Source organism: Cupressus sempervirens, chromosome 5 (assembly GCF_028749045.1).
Source record: "Cupressus sempervirens isolate cs-2001-9-10 chromosome 5, ASM2874904v1, whole genome shotgun sequence".
Lineage (NCBI taxonomy): Eukaryota > Viridiplantae > Streptophyta > Pinopsida > Cupressales > Cupressaceae > Cupressus > Cupressus sempervirens.
This window is the reverse complement of record NC_143122.1, coordinates 48,809,498-48,826,067: the sequence shown is the minus strand read 5'-3', so window position 1 is coordinate 48,826,067 and position 16,570 is coordinate 48,809,498. Positions and strand designations below refer to the sequence as shown.

The 16,570-nt window shown below is 35.8% G+C and overlaps 1 protein-coding gene across 1 annotated transcript in view; it reads right to left on the bottom strand.

Annotated features, from left to right (window-relative positions):
- The window catches only part of LOC149554485 (Ribosomal protein S24e family protein), a 135,847-nt gene that overhangs the window by 78,176 nt on the left and 41,101 nt on the right, over window positions 1-16,570 (bottom strand). The gene's annotated exons all lie outside the window — the stretch shown is intronic.

Genomic DNA, 16,570 nt, shown 5'->3' with positions numbered 1-16,570 from the left:
AAGTAGTTGTATTTACATAAGAATTACCATAGAATTTTTTAATTATAGAAAATGGAGCAGTTGGAAGGACTACAACAGGTGAGAAGAGGTGATTTTCAAAAACATTGAGGTTGGAACTATAGAAATCGCACACAAAGTAGATGGTCATTCAATTGACAAGGCCAAGTTAGATTTGGGACAAATAAAGGGTGGAGGAAGGATAGTGCTTTTCATCAGCGGAACCCTTACCTAAAAGTCTAGAAAGGCAAGGAACAAGACAATGTTCCCAAAGCGCATCCTACGAAAGATGGTTAATTTCAAGTTTCAACAAATCACTCGAAAGTTTTGGCGACTGATTTAAAAGAAGACAAGAGAACTAGAGAGGATAGAGGTAAGCAAAAATATCACTCATGCTAAGGATCTTCTTAGGATTAGGATTAACAATAAACAATGGTTGGAATCAATAAAGCTTCTAGGGAAAAGGCCTTTAGTTATGAAATGGTTAGGCCTGTGGTCCTCTTTGGTCAGAGTAAAGGAATGGTGTGAGAAGAACTGAGGATGTGTGGTTTCTTTAAGGACCTTGGCCAACAAATTTCTTTTGATCACTTGCACTTCAAAGGAGGATAGGGATTGGATTATGGAAAATGGGCCATATCTGATTGATGGGAAGGGCCTTTACATCCAAGAATGGTCTCCAAGCTTTAACCCCGAGAAGGAATGGGTGAAGAGTATCCCTATCAAGTTTCACTTGTATAATCTTCCACAAAAATATTGGGCAGAGGAGATGATTAAAATGATAGGGGACTCGATAGGAACATTTATCAGATATAAAGAGGTTATGGATTCAAAACACCTCTCGATTTTCCCTCAGATTCTTGTGTCAAGACAGCTATGTGATGTGCCTCCTAGCTTTTTCATATTAGGTTAGAGAAAAGGGGAGTGGAGGCAGCCTCTCATTGTAGAGAATGGAGATTAGGGTGAGATTGAAGGCAAGGATAAGGTTTTACAGAATAAAGGGAAGGGGTCAGAATTATGTAGACTCAATGACGAAATAATAAGGATTTTGGATGAGAGAGAAGGTCAATCAAGAAGGAATTAGATTGAATGGGAGGACCATATGTTGAGGCATACTCATTGGAAGGGAAAGGATGATGATGGAAGGGAAAGGACTCATTTGGAGGCTACTGATCAAACCTTTTCTCTAGGGATAGCAGGGGTAGATGTAGGTTTGCGAATGGTTAGCTCAGTGCAAATGGTCAAGGAAACCCCTTTCTCTCAGTATCAGGAGGTAGATGGCGGAATGATGGAGGCCGAGATGGATTTGATTAAGGATATGATAGAGAAGGTGCTATATGAAAAAGTGAGTAGCAGTTGTGAAGAGCCCCAGTAGAAAATTATTTTGAACACTCTGATCCATAGAGAGCAAGTTTCTCATGCGGATTGGAGGAATATGGCTATCCTAGACACTTTATCAAAGGGCATTGGTGAGGAAAAGCAACAAGATAAGGAGCCAACAGAAGATAGTTTTCCTAGACCAAAGTAGGAGTTGTGTTTTTCTATGGAGAAATTAGCAAAACAAAATCATAGTGAGTTGTGATTAGCAAGAAAGATAGTGGAACAAATCTCTAAGGACATTATGATATCCCTTATGCGAAACTTGGTGACCTCTCATGAAGGAATCAAAGATAGTGCAGGAAATAGTGTTGATTCAGACATTGACTATGGCTCGCAAGAGGGAGATGAGATGGTCATCTTTAAAACTCCAGGGATTGAAGAATTAAGATCCATAAAACAAACACCTTCCTCTATCTCTAAAACAAAAGTGGGAAAGCATAAAAGAAGGGATCCATAAACAACAAAAATGAAATTTGAAATGGTTGGAAATGTTGCAAACCAAACCAAACTTTTGAGATCGAGAAAAGGCTATGAGAGCAACGAGGCTCTTTTCCTAGAATGTTAGGGGTTACAATGCTACTAACAACATTCGTTTAATCAAAAGATGTCTTGATCAAACAAGGCATGATGTGGTGTTGTTACAAGAAACAAAGACTAAGGAGCATTTTGAATCCTTTGAAAGGAGGTTTAGTTGGTGGAATTGCAGGTTGGTGGGCTCTACAAGGGCCTCTGGTGAGTTAGGTGGATTGTGGTGTACTACTGCACATTGAAGCGCTTAGAGAGGTGAGAATTTGACAATGACTGAGATTGGAATCAAAAAAGTTACATTTTAGATTTTCAGTTATAAATGTTTATGGTCCTAACACTTGAGCCCTTAAACAAGTCTTGCGGAATGAATTAACTGAGATCTTGGAGAGGAATCTAGAGGAGCCTTTTATCTTGGTGACAGACTTGAATGCCCTTATTAATCCTTCGGATAAACGAGGTGTGGGATAGATGAAATGGAGTAGCATGGATTTTAATAATTTTGTCTCAGATAATGGTTTGATTGAGCTACCATACAAGAAAGGTGAGTTCACATAGACAAATAGAAGACCAAGATTTGTAAATATAGCAAAGAAATTGGATAGATTATTGATAGTTAGGGATTGGGCAACTAGTGGTTGGACCTATAAGGCATAGATTTTAACTATAATGGATTCAGATCATTATTCAATCAGGAGGATGAAGCCCAGAAGAGGAGTCCCTTTGAGTTTAAGGCAATGTAGCTAAGGGTGGAAGGCTTTTGAAGATCTAATTAGAGATCAGTGGTAAACTACCCCAATGATAGCAAGTAATAAAGATTTCATTTTTTTTAAAAATTGCAATTTCTTAAAGAAAAGCATAAGGAATGGAATAGGGTTCATTTTAAGAATATAATTGTGGAAAATATTAGATTGGAAGGGGAGTTAAACTTATCACATACACATATAGAAAATGTACGGGAGAAATGAGCTTTGAATTAAAACAAGACTTAGAACAAAAATTGAACAAGGACTAAGGAAGTTCTAGCTAGGGAAGAAATATATTGGAGGCAAAATGGGAGTTGTGGTTAAACGATGAATATAGAAGCACCAACTTTTTCCAAAATTCTGTAAAAATTAGGTGGGCTAGAAATAAAATTTTATCCATTATAGATAAGAATGGACTAGCTCTAGAGAAGGAAAATAAAATCAATAGGGAGGCAATAAGATCCTTCTCAAGCTATAAGGAGAGGAATGAGGGAGAGTCTAGCAAATGGCATGAAATTCTAGATATCATTCCTAATTGTGTTTCTTAAGCCCAAAATCAAATGCTTATGAAAGAGGTCTCCCTAGAGAAAGTGAAGTTGGCTTTGTATAGGTTAGGAAGTGACAAAGCCCCAGACCCAAATGATTTTCCTTCTCTATTTTCCCAGCACCTCTGGGAAGTGTTTAAATCTAACCTTCTGGATCTTGTAGAAGAATCAAAGGAAAGGAGGTTTTCTTTTTAGGGACTTCAACAAGATTTTCTTTGCGTTGATCCCAAAGAGGAATGTTATAAATACCTTTGAGGACTTCCGACCTTATCCCTTTGCAACATAGTCTATAAGATCATTTCTAAAGTCATCGCTAATTAGGTTGAAGAAGATGTTAGCTGGGGTAATATCCTATGAACCAAGTGGTTACTCCCCAAGCAGATCTATTTATGAAGGTGTTATAATTGCTCATAAAGCAGTTCACAATATTAGATTGTAGGTGGATAGGGGTTTTCCTATGATTGGGTCAGTTGGGTTAAGAGTTGCATTAAAACTCCTAGATTCTCAATTTTGATTAATGGGAGTCCACAAGACTTCTTCGAAACAAAGAAAGGGATTTGACAAGGTTATCCTTTATCCGCCCTCTTGTTTATGATTATGGTTGAGGTCTTGGGAAGAATTGTATCTACACGAAAGTAACAAGGGGTATAAAAAGGTGTGAAAATAGTAGAAGGGGTGGATCCTCTAACCAACCTTCAGTTTGTAGATGACACATTCTTGGCAGGAGAAGCAACTAAGTGGGCGGCCCATGCAATGAAGGACACCCTTGAGCTTTATGGTCCAGTATCAGGGCGATTTATTAAAAGAAAGAAATCTGATATTTTCTTCTTCAATACCTAGACAAAAACATATTAGAATTTGTAAAATTTTGGAATACCAAGCATATATTTGGGATTCTCCCTATTCCAAAGAAGAAACAAGGCAAAGTTGTGGAAGGATTTGGTAGATAGCTTCTAGAGGGGTGGAAATGAAAGTGGCTAACTTCAGCAGGTAGGATTATTATGTTAAAGACTGTCATCTCAGTAAGCCCTACTTTTTCGATGATGTGCTTCGAAATACTTAAGAAGGTTATTAATGTAATTAAACAGAAAATGGGAAAGTTTTTGGAATGAGGCCAATGAAGGTGAAAGGATCCCCTTGCTGACATGGGAAAAGATTTGCAAGGGAAAAATATAGGGGGGGGGCTGACCTAAGAGAATGGCATTTGATGAATATTGCTTTGGGTGCTAAGTTAATGTGGAATATGTTTATGCATCCTAGCCAAATGGGGGTCAGAATCAAATGTGGACCAGAGAATCTTAACAGTCAATAACCATCTTAAAGGCTTGGCAATATGGAATTTCATTGTAAAATGTAGACCAATTATAACCGATCACATTACTTGGAAATTAGAGAATGGGAGAACAGAAAAGTTATGGGAAGATTCATGGTTTGGCCAACAAATACTTGACTTAAAGGAAACCAGAGGCATCAAAGAACATCTATGTAATTTATGGGGAGACAGAGTTCAAGATTATGTTACTCTAAAATGGAATTTATGGGGTGTTGAATGGGTATGAAAAGACTTAGATTCCACTCATTTAACTGAGTAACAAAAGATAAAGATGCAATTTCTGCTCAAGGATAGGCAGGTGTCTTTGGGTGAGGGGGAGGATAAGATAGTTTGGTGTGGTGTTGTTTCAGGTAACTAAACAATTAAGATTAGTTATCAAATTCTTACTTCTGAAGATGGGGATTTGTTTGAAGTAGGGGATCTATGCTAGCATAGAGATGGTTTATTTAAACTCAGACTTCTATAAAGTTTTTCATTTCTAGCAATTAAGGGTAGAATTCTCACAGGGAAAGAAGGAAGAACTATCGATTGATAGGACCCAAAGGTGTGTCATGTGTGAAATTGGGGAAGAGAATGTAGATCACCTTTTACTACAATGCAAAGTAGCAAGGGAATGTTGGGATCATATTTAGGGAAAGCTAGGATGGTTTGGACCAAGAGCCTTCACAGTAATCGAGGATGAATGGGAATCGACTTTGGGTCAATTAGAGAGATAAGCCCGACTATAGTAGCATGGGAGATTTGAAAAGAGAGAAACTGGAGGATATTCCAAGATAAGAAAGAATCAACTCAAAGGTTGTTAGGCAGAATTGAGAGTGCGATTAAGGAAGTTATGGGGATTGTTGCCACTAAAGAGCAATCCCTGAAGTCTCTGTACACGGAGAAAGAAAGACATATTTAGAAGATTTCATTGGGAATCAAATTCAATTCCTCCACAAGGCACTGCGGGTTAATAAAAGAGTTATAAGTAAAATAGATAATACCTGGGCTAGACAGTAAGTAAACTGGGTAAAGGTGAATTTTGAAGGACTTGCACAAGGGAAACAGGCCCTTCAAGTACAGGGTCATTGAGAGATGAAAAATTTGGTGTTCTAGCCTTGGCAACACAAAAGCTTCATTCAGGAACAAACAAACTTGTAAAGGCAAGAGCAACAATTTTGGGTGTTAAGTAGCACGTTCTTTTGATATTAAAAAAAACCATTGGGAAGAGGACTCACTTATCATTACACATGTTATTACCAACATGAATATAAATGCATGACATTAGAAATGTTGTATAGAAGAAATAAATAAGGTGTTAGTTGGTTTTGAGGCTTTGAAAGTCTCGCATATTTGTAGAGAGGGAGACTCGGAGGTGGACCAGCTATCAAAACTTGCAGTCAGGCTAAGGTTGGAGAAATTTGAATTTGAAAATTCATTTAAGTTTTATTTAAATGGTGGAGGGAGTTTGTGACCGTTGGAGGGATTATAAAAAGCATCTTTCCTTCATTACTAGTTAGTGAAAGGTGGAGGCATTTAATAAAAAATGAGGACAGGGTTATTAATTTTTGCCAGGACAATAAAATGATGTTTTAAACCCTTGAGACCCAACATGGCATTTAATGATGCTAGCAAATGTGTGAAAAGACATGAAAGAGGCGATCGACAATCTAGAGAAATTATTTCCAATAAAAGGGTAAATTCAAAAGCTCAAGGTAGTGTTCATGGAAGCTTACAAGTTAAGTTCATTTCTAGAAAGTGTCATTGCTTGCTGAGATGTACAGAAAGGGAGGCATTGCAAAGAGAATGGAGGCCACATTCACCTTCAACACAACAAAACAACAAAAAGGGCTTTTCAGTCCCGAGGATCATAAACTAAAACAACACCTAAAATGCTCGTCCAAGGAGGTGATTCGAGATGTGCAGGCGACTCTTGGTGGGCTTTTTCAAGGGGCAATACATAGATGGAAATTAAATATAGATATTGCAACACAAATCTTGGCTCGGAGCTAGAAATTGGCAAGGAAGAGCAGAGGATTAGGTGGGTTATGAACACTTTATTTATATGGATTTGACAGCGGGTCTAGATTCTTTCTTAGAATGGGAATATCATGGTTATTGTTTTGATTACAATGAATGTTATGATGATGAGGAAGAGGTGGCTATTATGGGTTTTGTGTTGTGATTGAGATGGCTAGTCCGGGTCAACCAATTGCAATTCGAGCATGAGTACATAGAAAAGATTAAAGAGTGGGGAAGATTAAAGAAGGCGATAGAAGCTTACCATGAAGCTAGTAGAAGACAAGGGTCAAGGGTTCCAATCCACTTTCTGATACATTGACGGTCTTTCCAGGTAATAAGATGCAAGGTTTGAAGGGCAAGATGATTTCTAAAGGTAAGATGGTTGGGGTGTAAGTTTTGGGAGATAGTAGCAAGGATTTTTTGAAGTTTTTGAAATTGATGGATTTTTTGGGAGTTGGGTTGAACGAAATATGGGAAGTTGGGGAAATTTTTGTGTTAAAATCTAAAAAAAAGAGTAGGCAATAAAGCAAATGGTGACAGGCTACAAATGGAGCTACTCTGTGTCAATGGTGGGAAGGATTTTTATTTGCAAACATGATGGTGAATGGAGCAAAATGGTTGTTACATGTTATGATGTAATTGTTATGTTGTCAAATGCCTGAAAGGTTAGATAAGGCCAGATAGAGGTTAGCTGATAGGTCTAGATATTTTTCTCTATAGTAGTCATGCTCTTTTTGTATTTAGGATAGGTTGTAAGGGCAGGAAGATGTTCAGATTCAATGTGGATATCTACGATTATATTATGTGATGTAAATTTCAATAGAAAATTTAATATTTTATAGTATTAATTAAAAAAAAAAATTGATCAATAATAGTGTTTAATTTTATTAATAATAAAAGCCTTCCAAATTTATATCACATAAAGTCCTTGTATATAACACTACTTTAGCTAGACATCTTCCTACATCAAATGACTTTTCCTAAATCCAGAATAGTCTAATTACAACAGATAACTCATTCGCCAAAATATCTAACCTTGATTCAACCTTCCTCGTTGTTCAAGCATATTAGCATCACATCAGTTACATTTCAAAACATGACCCATTCAATCTACTGCAATCAGCTTCATATCTTCGCTATTAAATTCTTCCAACTTTATGCATAGAATGACTCCATTTGTAACCCGTCATTATGGTTTTGTTATCTGCTTCATTCTACCTCTTTGCACATAAACTTCTCAACTTCCATAATTCTTCCAGGCCAAAAATTGTAGAAACTTTCATCATGTTCAAAAAGATTCAAAAAAGCATTACTAACATCACTCAAAAATTACACACCTCCATTTTACCTTCAAAAGTCACCTTGCACTGTGAACCCTGATCCTCATTAACTGGAAAGAACGTTGATGTCTTGAGAAACGGATTGGAACCCTTAGCCCTTGCCTTCCACCAACTTCCTGGTAAGCTTCAATCACCATCTTCAGTGTTTCCCACTCCACTTTAATCTTCTCTATGTATTCATGTTCAAATTACAACTAGTTAACCCAGGAGGGCCATCGCAAAAACAACACTAACCCCATCACAATTGTTTCCTCCTCGTCTCCATAGAATTCATTGTAATCAAATCCATAACTCGGATATTGCCCATTCTAACAGAGAATCCAGACCCACAATAAAGTTTTTATAGAAAAAAGAGATCACCAACCACTTAATGCCTTGTTCATCCTGCCCAATCTCTAGCCCCCAAGCCAATATCTAAGCGACAATATCCACATTCAGCTTCCACCCGTGTATTGCCCCTTGAAAAAGCCCACCAAGTGTCACTTGCACAACTTTTACTACATCCTTAAAAGGGCATTTAAGGAGTAGTTTCAATCAATGATCTTCCACAAGCCCAAAAAGCCATTTCTATTGTTTCGTCGTGTGAAAGGTACACGTGGCCTCCATTTCCTCTGTAACACTCTTCCTTTCAACACGTTTAATGCTTTGTTCATCCTCCCCAATCTTCAAACCCCAAGCCAATATCTAAGATACAATATCCACATTCAGCTTCCACACATGCATTTCCCCTTGAAAAAGACCAAGAGTCGCCATCACAACTTTTACTAAATCCATAGATGGGCATTTAAGGAGTAGTTTCAATCGATGATATATAGGCCCAAAAATCTCTTTCTATTGCTTTGTTGTGCATAAGGTAAATGTGGTCTTCATTTCGTCTATAACACTCTTCCTTTTAGCATGCCTTGGCGAGCAACATCATTTCTGGAGATGAAACTTACCATAAAAGCTACCGTGAATACTGCCTTGATTATTAAAAATGTGCCTTTCCTAGAAATAATTCCTCCAAATTGTCCTTCACTGCATTCATGTCTTATCACACATTTGCCAAAATCATCAATTACCGCACTAGGTCTTGAGCATGCGCAAACATCATTTCATCATCCAGACAAACTTAAATACTCTGTCCATCTTTATTTCTCAACACTACCACCTTTCATTAACATTGACAATGAAAAGTATTTAAGTTTTATGTTTGTCTTTTATTTTGACCAACAGTCACATACTCTCACCCCTATTCAAACTAAATCTTTAAATGAATTTTTCAAAACAAAAATCTTCAACCTCCTTTGACCTAACTACAAGCTTTGAAAGTTGGTATGCCTCCATGTTTCCCTCTCCACTAATATGAGATACTCTAAAAGCCTAAAAACCAGCTAAATCCTTATTTATCTCTTCTATATAACATTTAAGATGTCAAGCATCTATATTTATCTTACAAATAGCCTGTGTAATGATATGTGAATCCCCTTCCAAATGAATTTTTTAAATATCTAAGGATCGCATAACCTTGACACCTAAAACAGTTGACATTTGCCTCTATAACATAATTTGTGCGTGAACAAAGCCTTCTTGCTACAACTAGAATGTCACCATTTTCATCTCATATAATGACCCCTAAACCTAAAGGGTTTGGGTTACCTTTGGTTGCACCATCAAAATTTACCTTTACCCATCGTACTTTTGGTCTTGCCCAAACAATATCAATTTTATTAATAACTCTATTCTTATCCTTTTGTGTAACCTATTGAGGTGTTAATCTTAATGCCCAGCCAGATCTTTTGAATCTGTCTATCCTACTCTGTTTAAGAAAACTTCAAAAATTGCCTTTTAGTGGCCACAGCCCCCATAACTTCCTCAATTGCCCTATCTACTTTGTCTAAAGCCTTAGAGTCGACTCTTTCTTATCCTAAAACATCCTTCTATTTCACTCCTTCCATATCTCCCATGCAACAATAGTTGGGCTAATCTCCTTAATTGATCCTAAATCAATTTCCAGTCATCCTCGCCCATCCTTCAAACAAGCCTTTTATTGTGAAGGCTCTTGGTTCGAGTCAGCCTAATTTGCTTTCAATACAATCCTAACATTTGTCTGCTACTTTACATTGCACTAAAAGTAGATTAATTCTCTTCCACATCTTCACACATTACACACATAGTAGGTTCAATGAATCCATACTTTTTCCTACTTTCCCCTATTAGAATTTTACCCTTGATTGTCAACCATGAAAAAACATAGGCCTCAAGCAAACCATCTTTATGCCAACAAAGATCTCCCACTGCAAAGGAATCCCTCTCTTGAGAAATAAGAATTTGATAACCGATCTTAACTAAGTAATTCTGAGACAGCTCCACAACAAACTATCTTATCTTAACCTTCACTCAGAGACACTTGTCTTTCCTTGAATGGAGATTGCATCTGTAGCATCTGTTGCTAAAGTGAGTAACCAACCTTTTAAGAAATTGTTCATAGGAATGAATCATGGCATGATCTTGGGAGACAAGTCCATAGTGCCACCAACCATATGCTATTCCCTCTAGGCGCATGGTAGCAAATTGTACTGTCTTTTCCTCTTCCATGGGCTTCAGTGCCAAGAATGTGTCTAACATATGAACTTGTGACCTTCCAATATTCCTTCGGTTCCAGTGAAGGTTGGTATAGAAATTTTATTTAAAGCATTCTTATATTCCACAAGCTGAGTGCTCTACCAAACTTTTTCCCTCTAGACATTGTGTCTTGCCTTTCCAAACAATTTCTAGCCATGTCCCTACACTGGATTGTGAACTAATTTAAGTTCATTAGTTGCCTTACATCAGCCGAAAGTTGCATGAATTCATATCAAGCCATCATAATATTATATGTGATGTGTCTCATTCTCCTTTATCTCTAGAACTGGTTCCCTTTTGACCTAACAAGACAGAAAGGTGGGACACAATGGTCAAACAGACCTTGTATCCATTGTTCTCACAACATTGATAGTTGCTTTGTCTCTTTTCCATGTTCAGGCTCCTATTTTCTTGATTGTGTACGATCAACTCTCAGAATTATTGACACATTTGTTGCTGTTGTTGGGCAAAACTTGTCAAGATATCATTGATTTGGTTGTTGATATCCATAGGGGGATTTTCTGCTCTTCTTGCTCCCACCTCTGTTTCAACTGGGATGCTTCCAGTCCCTTCCACTTGCTGTCCAAATTGTCTTCTTGTATTGTACATGTATGGTTCAAACCTTTAGAGTGCACTGAACAACCACCTTATACTCACATGCATTGGATTAGGAGCAAAAAGCAATCACAATTTCTGACATGCAACCGGTACAATGAACATGCAATTGAAAAATCTGACATGCAACTTTAAAAAAGCTGACATGCAACTGAAAATGGCTGACAAGAAATGGAAAAAGCTGACGTGCAACGTCACAAGCTGGCAAGAATTGTAGCTCTGAACCACTGCAATACATTTTCTCTAATTAAATTGAAACTTAATATAATACTCACAGCAATAAGGGTTTGTTGTATCACAACCAAATGAAACAAAGAAAATAGAGAGTTATAATCAATAGTAGAATATCCTTGAACGAAATTGAAAGACCAAATGACAGAATCTATAGATTATGATTGCTAAAGCTGAAATCATTCACCCCTGACCTAATCACCTGATATGGAAAATTGGCAGGAAAAGTTGCAGACCTGCGATTCATTTATTTATAACAAAAAACTGTGAATTCTTCCTGGTAGTTTGCCTTCTAGACACCTTAAATCATAACAAGACATGCAGTTTCTTACAGAAGGGAAAAAATCATAACAAGTTGCTGGATTAGAATCCTCCTGTGGACCCAATGTAGTCCCTTATAAAGAAACTCCTTCCCAAAAAGCACTCGATCACTCAAAAGCCTGCCTTTTGAACTTAGGCATTAATTATTATTCACTTTACATTAGTTAAATCTCCACCATTGCACTTACTAGGTGTAATAATGTTATAACTTAAGTGTGACCTCAACATTAAACATAATGAAAAATTAAATATATAGCAAATAACTTTATCTTTTTGGGCTAATATTTAATTATCACCCCCCCCCCCCAACCAACTTCTTAAATAATTTTCCAGCCTCAGGAAACAGAAAAGGCTAACTATTTCTTCTCCATTAACCATCACTCAGAAGGGGACATTACATACTTAGACAATTATTTCCTTCTTGTCATATCAACTAACTATTCTATCAATCCTTGCACCATAAAACTTTTGTCAACCTCATCCTTTTTCAATACAGGAGAATATGACAAGTTGATATTGAGGGTCAGAGGAAGCAATCCTGGAAAAAATTAAAAGCTAGTTTGTCATACCCAGATCCAAGCAGTTTTAACAGCAAATCTTAATAATTTTTCGGACTTGTAATATCATTTCCAGATTGGGAACATTACTTCCAGAAGAACTGGCATTTAGGAGAGATTGTGAAGCAACTCTCACAAATTATTGATGTTGTTGTTGTTGTCACAGTTTACAAAGTTCATTGAAGAGAAATTACTAATTAGCATGCAAATCCTTTTTATAATTCTTCAGGATGATTTGATGATGCACAGGCTTAAAACATCCATTTTATTGTTATAGATTTCTTGTAGTTCATTGACTAAGGATTTTTAGTTGCAATCATAATCTAAGGTATTTTACCTTTCTCTTATCAAGAATGATTACAAGGAATGTCATGCCCAAAAATTAGGGCAAAAACACACCAACATACTAACATTGAATGCGTTTCAGAAAGATAATGACATGGTCAAGTTGAGTTCAAGTCTTGAGGTTGCGCAATTAGGTTACTAGTGTCTCTAGTATATTCCTTTTCAAATTTAAAAATGTATAATAAGCCTAGCAAAGAAAATAAAACATAAATGCATAAGTTTTAAAATATTCCTCCAAATTCCATCAAAAAAAATAACAATTTAAAAAAGGGCAAGTGGGAGATGGAGATGTGACCCACGTGGGGCCCACACACCATCCCCCATCCTCTCCAAAACTTCACGTTGACTTGGTGAAAGTTGAAATGGCATTCAATTTTAAACATTACAAGCAATGTTAAAAAGACCTTTAAATTTGATGCTCAACCCTCCTAACTTCTAACTTCTCCCACACTCCACCTCCCTCATTCCCATGCGTAACTCTCCTCCAAGTACGCTGACATGAGCAGCCCACTTGGAGAAGTGCACCACAAGTGGGCAGCCCACTTGCCAACTTGGAATAGGACATGTAGGTTAGTAGGATTGAGTAGGAATATAGAAAAGTAGGATTAAGTTAGTAAATAGGTAGAATTAGTAATTTAATAAATTTATCTAGAATTTAATTGAAGTATTTAGTGGATAGAGTAAATAGATGATAAATCAGTTTGTATGTGAGTCATTTATTAAGGTTGGTTATATATTGTTCATAGTAAATTAAGTAAGACTTGAATAATACGTGAATAGGTAAGTGCTAGAGGTTAATATTATTGTTAGTGGTGATGCGTTAGATTATTTGGTAAGTAGTTGTAATTTAGTAGATTTAAATTTTATGGTTAAGTGAATCATTATTTGGTATGGCTTGGTTTTTTTTATATGCTTTAGTTAGTTAGTAATTTAGAGTAAAGTTTTAATAAAGTAGTTTAATTAGTTAGCCATTAAAGGTTAGTAAGTAGAATTGAAATTAGTTGTTAGTAGATTAATTTAGTAAGATATAGTGTTATTTAGTTAGTTAGTTTGTGATTCTTATTTTATTAGTTAATAATTGAGATAGTGAACAAAGTATATTAGTGTAGTGAAATTTATGAAATTGGTTGTATGAATTTAAGTTTAATGTATATAAGTATATATAGTCTATTTGATTTTCTCGTTAAGATTTGATTTATGTAATCATAGTAAAGCTAATTACCTTTATATTATAATAGGACTTGATTATGTAATATTGTTATTTAATAAGAAAGATATCTATTTTGTGTATTTTTAAATCATGGTTTTATGGATAGCCTTATAGATGTTCCTATACACGTTTTTTCACTTGAACCCTAAACTAGTGTCCTTATACCTTAAGCTAATTATGTCATAACGATAATCCTTTTTCATCATAAGGGGGAATTATGTGGAGTCATGCCCTTCATAATAAATTTAATGATTAAACTTCTGTGAAATTCAAACAGATGGATACTTTAAATATGACTTCCATGTGTTCCTATAGCAATGTCATCTATGGATTATCAAAACTATTAAATTATGTCTCCACAAATATCTTGTTCATTTTAGTGAAATATTAAGTTGAATTCAGCAGTATGTTTAAACCTAGAAACGAAAACAAATTTCTTTAAACATACTTTTACTATCACCTTGATCGACAATGTAAATTTGAAACTGAAACCCTAAAATTCCTCTTATTATAGTTTTGTATTAGTGATAAAAGAAATTGTTAGATTGCTTCTACCTTATAGGAATATAACACGTTAATTAAAGTATACAACATCATCAAACTATGAGGATACTTCCAACCTATTACAGCACTAAAATGTATTGCTTCAGTATTCTTTTGAAAGAAAACAAGAGTTCAATGTAAATTTTCTAGTAACCTTTGAGAACCTCGAATGATATGATAAATCCAAGAAGCTATTTTACAAGTGAGTTAGTTATGAACACAAAAAGAAAAAGAGTATCTCAGTTCTACTATAAGGAATAACACCCTAATCGTGCAACCTCAAGACTTGAACTCAACTTTACCATGTTGTTATCTTTTTGAAATGCATTCAATGTTAGTATGTAATAAACCTTGTTATTATTGTCTTTTAAAAAAAAATGTTGGTGTGTTTTTGCCCTAACTTTTGGGCATGACAAGGAATATGATCGAATGAAAGAAAAAGAGGACTAGCTCATGAAAAAAAAAGACCCAAGACCTGTTTGAGGAAAGACAAAACTCAAACTTGGAGAAAGCATTCAAGATTGACACATAAAAGGAGGTGAATGGTTCTACAAATGAAGAATGCTACAATGAACTTTGATCTCCCTTGCAAATCCAAGATCGACATAAAGGACTTAATTACTAAAAGATCAAAAAATCAAGATATTCTAGAGGATAAATCCCAAAACAATGAACAGCGAAATAAAGAAAAACATTTATGAAGATGAAGCAATTGGGAATATGAACCATCGTTTTCATTGACAAGATGTAAATAGTTTTAGAAGAGTTAATCAAAGTTAGAAAGAAATTGTTAAGTATCAAGAGATATCTCTTTTTTGTGATGAAATTTAAAATTTACTAGATATGCAAGCTGATGTGGCCTTTTCTCATCTTCAACCAATCCAAGTCAAAATGTCCAAGTTACTCAAACCTACTCATCAAGCAAATCAACATGTGGGAGGATTACAAATTAATGGCCAGGATGAGGATTACATGTGGGATGGTATCTTGGCCATTAATTTAGAATCAATTTGTGCCCTTTATCTGTAGCTTAGAAAGCTCTATAAAAGGCTTGGCCTTTCCATCTGTAAATTATTAGAAATAGATTGTAAAGCAGAGACTAAAGCAAGTAGTAGTAGCAATAGGTGGCAAAGATCAGTGATTGTTGCCAAAACTATGTCGAAATTAATATAGAATTTCCATTCAAGATATGTCTAATATTTGTGTTTTGTTTCTACATTTTGCATGGTTTCTACTTATCAGGTTTATTTTTGTAGATATCATATAATCAAAGTAGCTAATCACAGATTACATCCTGTAAGCAAGATGACTCTTACATAGTAATCTGCCACTTTAGGTATCCAATACAAAAATTGAGAATGTTGTTGTTTGATCGAGAACAGTCCATATATATGATGTAAAATTAAAAAAGGTAATATGCTGATCAAAGTAACTGTCTACAGTCATCTATTATGCTTTCCTCCTCACACCTCTCTATCAATAACATCCAACCAGCCTGGCCTTCCCTCCATCTCAACTCTGTGCCCTTCTAGCATATGTTGTGTGTATGGGTGGAACATAGGTACAGCTATTGGCAAAATGTCTACACGCCCTGCTTCTACAAGAGGGACTATGCCTACAAGGTTCACTGCTTCTATTGGAAGATCTACCCTCCCCCTTTGTGCATTGAGTTATACCACGAAATTTGAAGAGTTATTTCTAATGGGGATCTCTCCTTGTCCATGTGTGTCCATGAGAGATCTCCTATTTGAAGAATTCCTTGCTGTGTTGTCCTGCATTTTGTCACGACAAAATGTTGGTAACAACACAACTTTTTCAAGCAAGTTTCGCATTTCTCTAAGCTTAAATTTGATTTTCAATTGCTTAATGTTGATCGATTGATCCATTTCAATTCGAACATCAAATTGTTTTACTGAAGGCCTTCGTCAAATCATTTTTGTTTTGCTTTCTATCGAGCCTTTGCTTGATTTTTGAAACCTTCACAGTCCTTTCTTTGCTTTTGAGTTTGTGTTTGCTTGTTCTTAGTCCTTTGGCTTTGCTCATGTCATGCCTTTTGTTTTCCCCTTCGATTCGATCTAACCTAGAGGTCAATCGGATTTGTCAATCAAGAGATACGGTCATTTTAGTGCTTCAATAGTGGACATTTTAGGTGCAACAGCACGAATTAAAAAAAACGATGTTATATTTTCATTTTGACATTCACTTTTTCAAAATATAACATTTTACTTACTTTTTGTTATGTTTTGAAGTTACTTTATCTTTTAAATTATAACTTAAAGT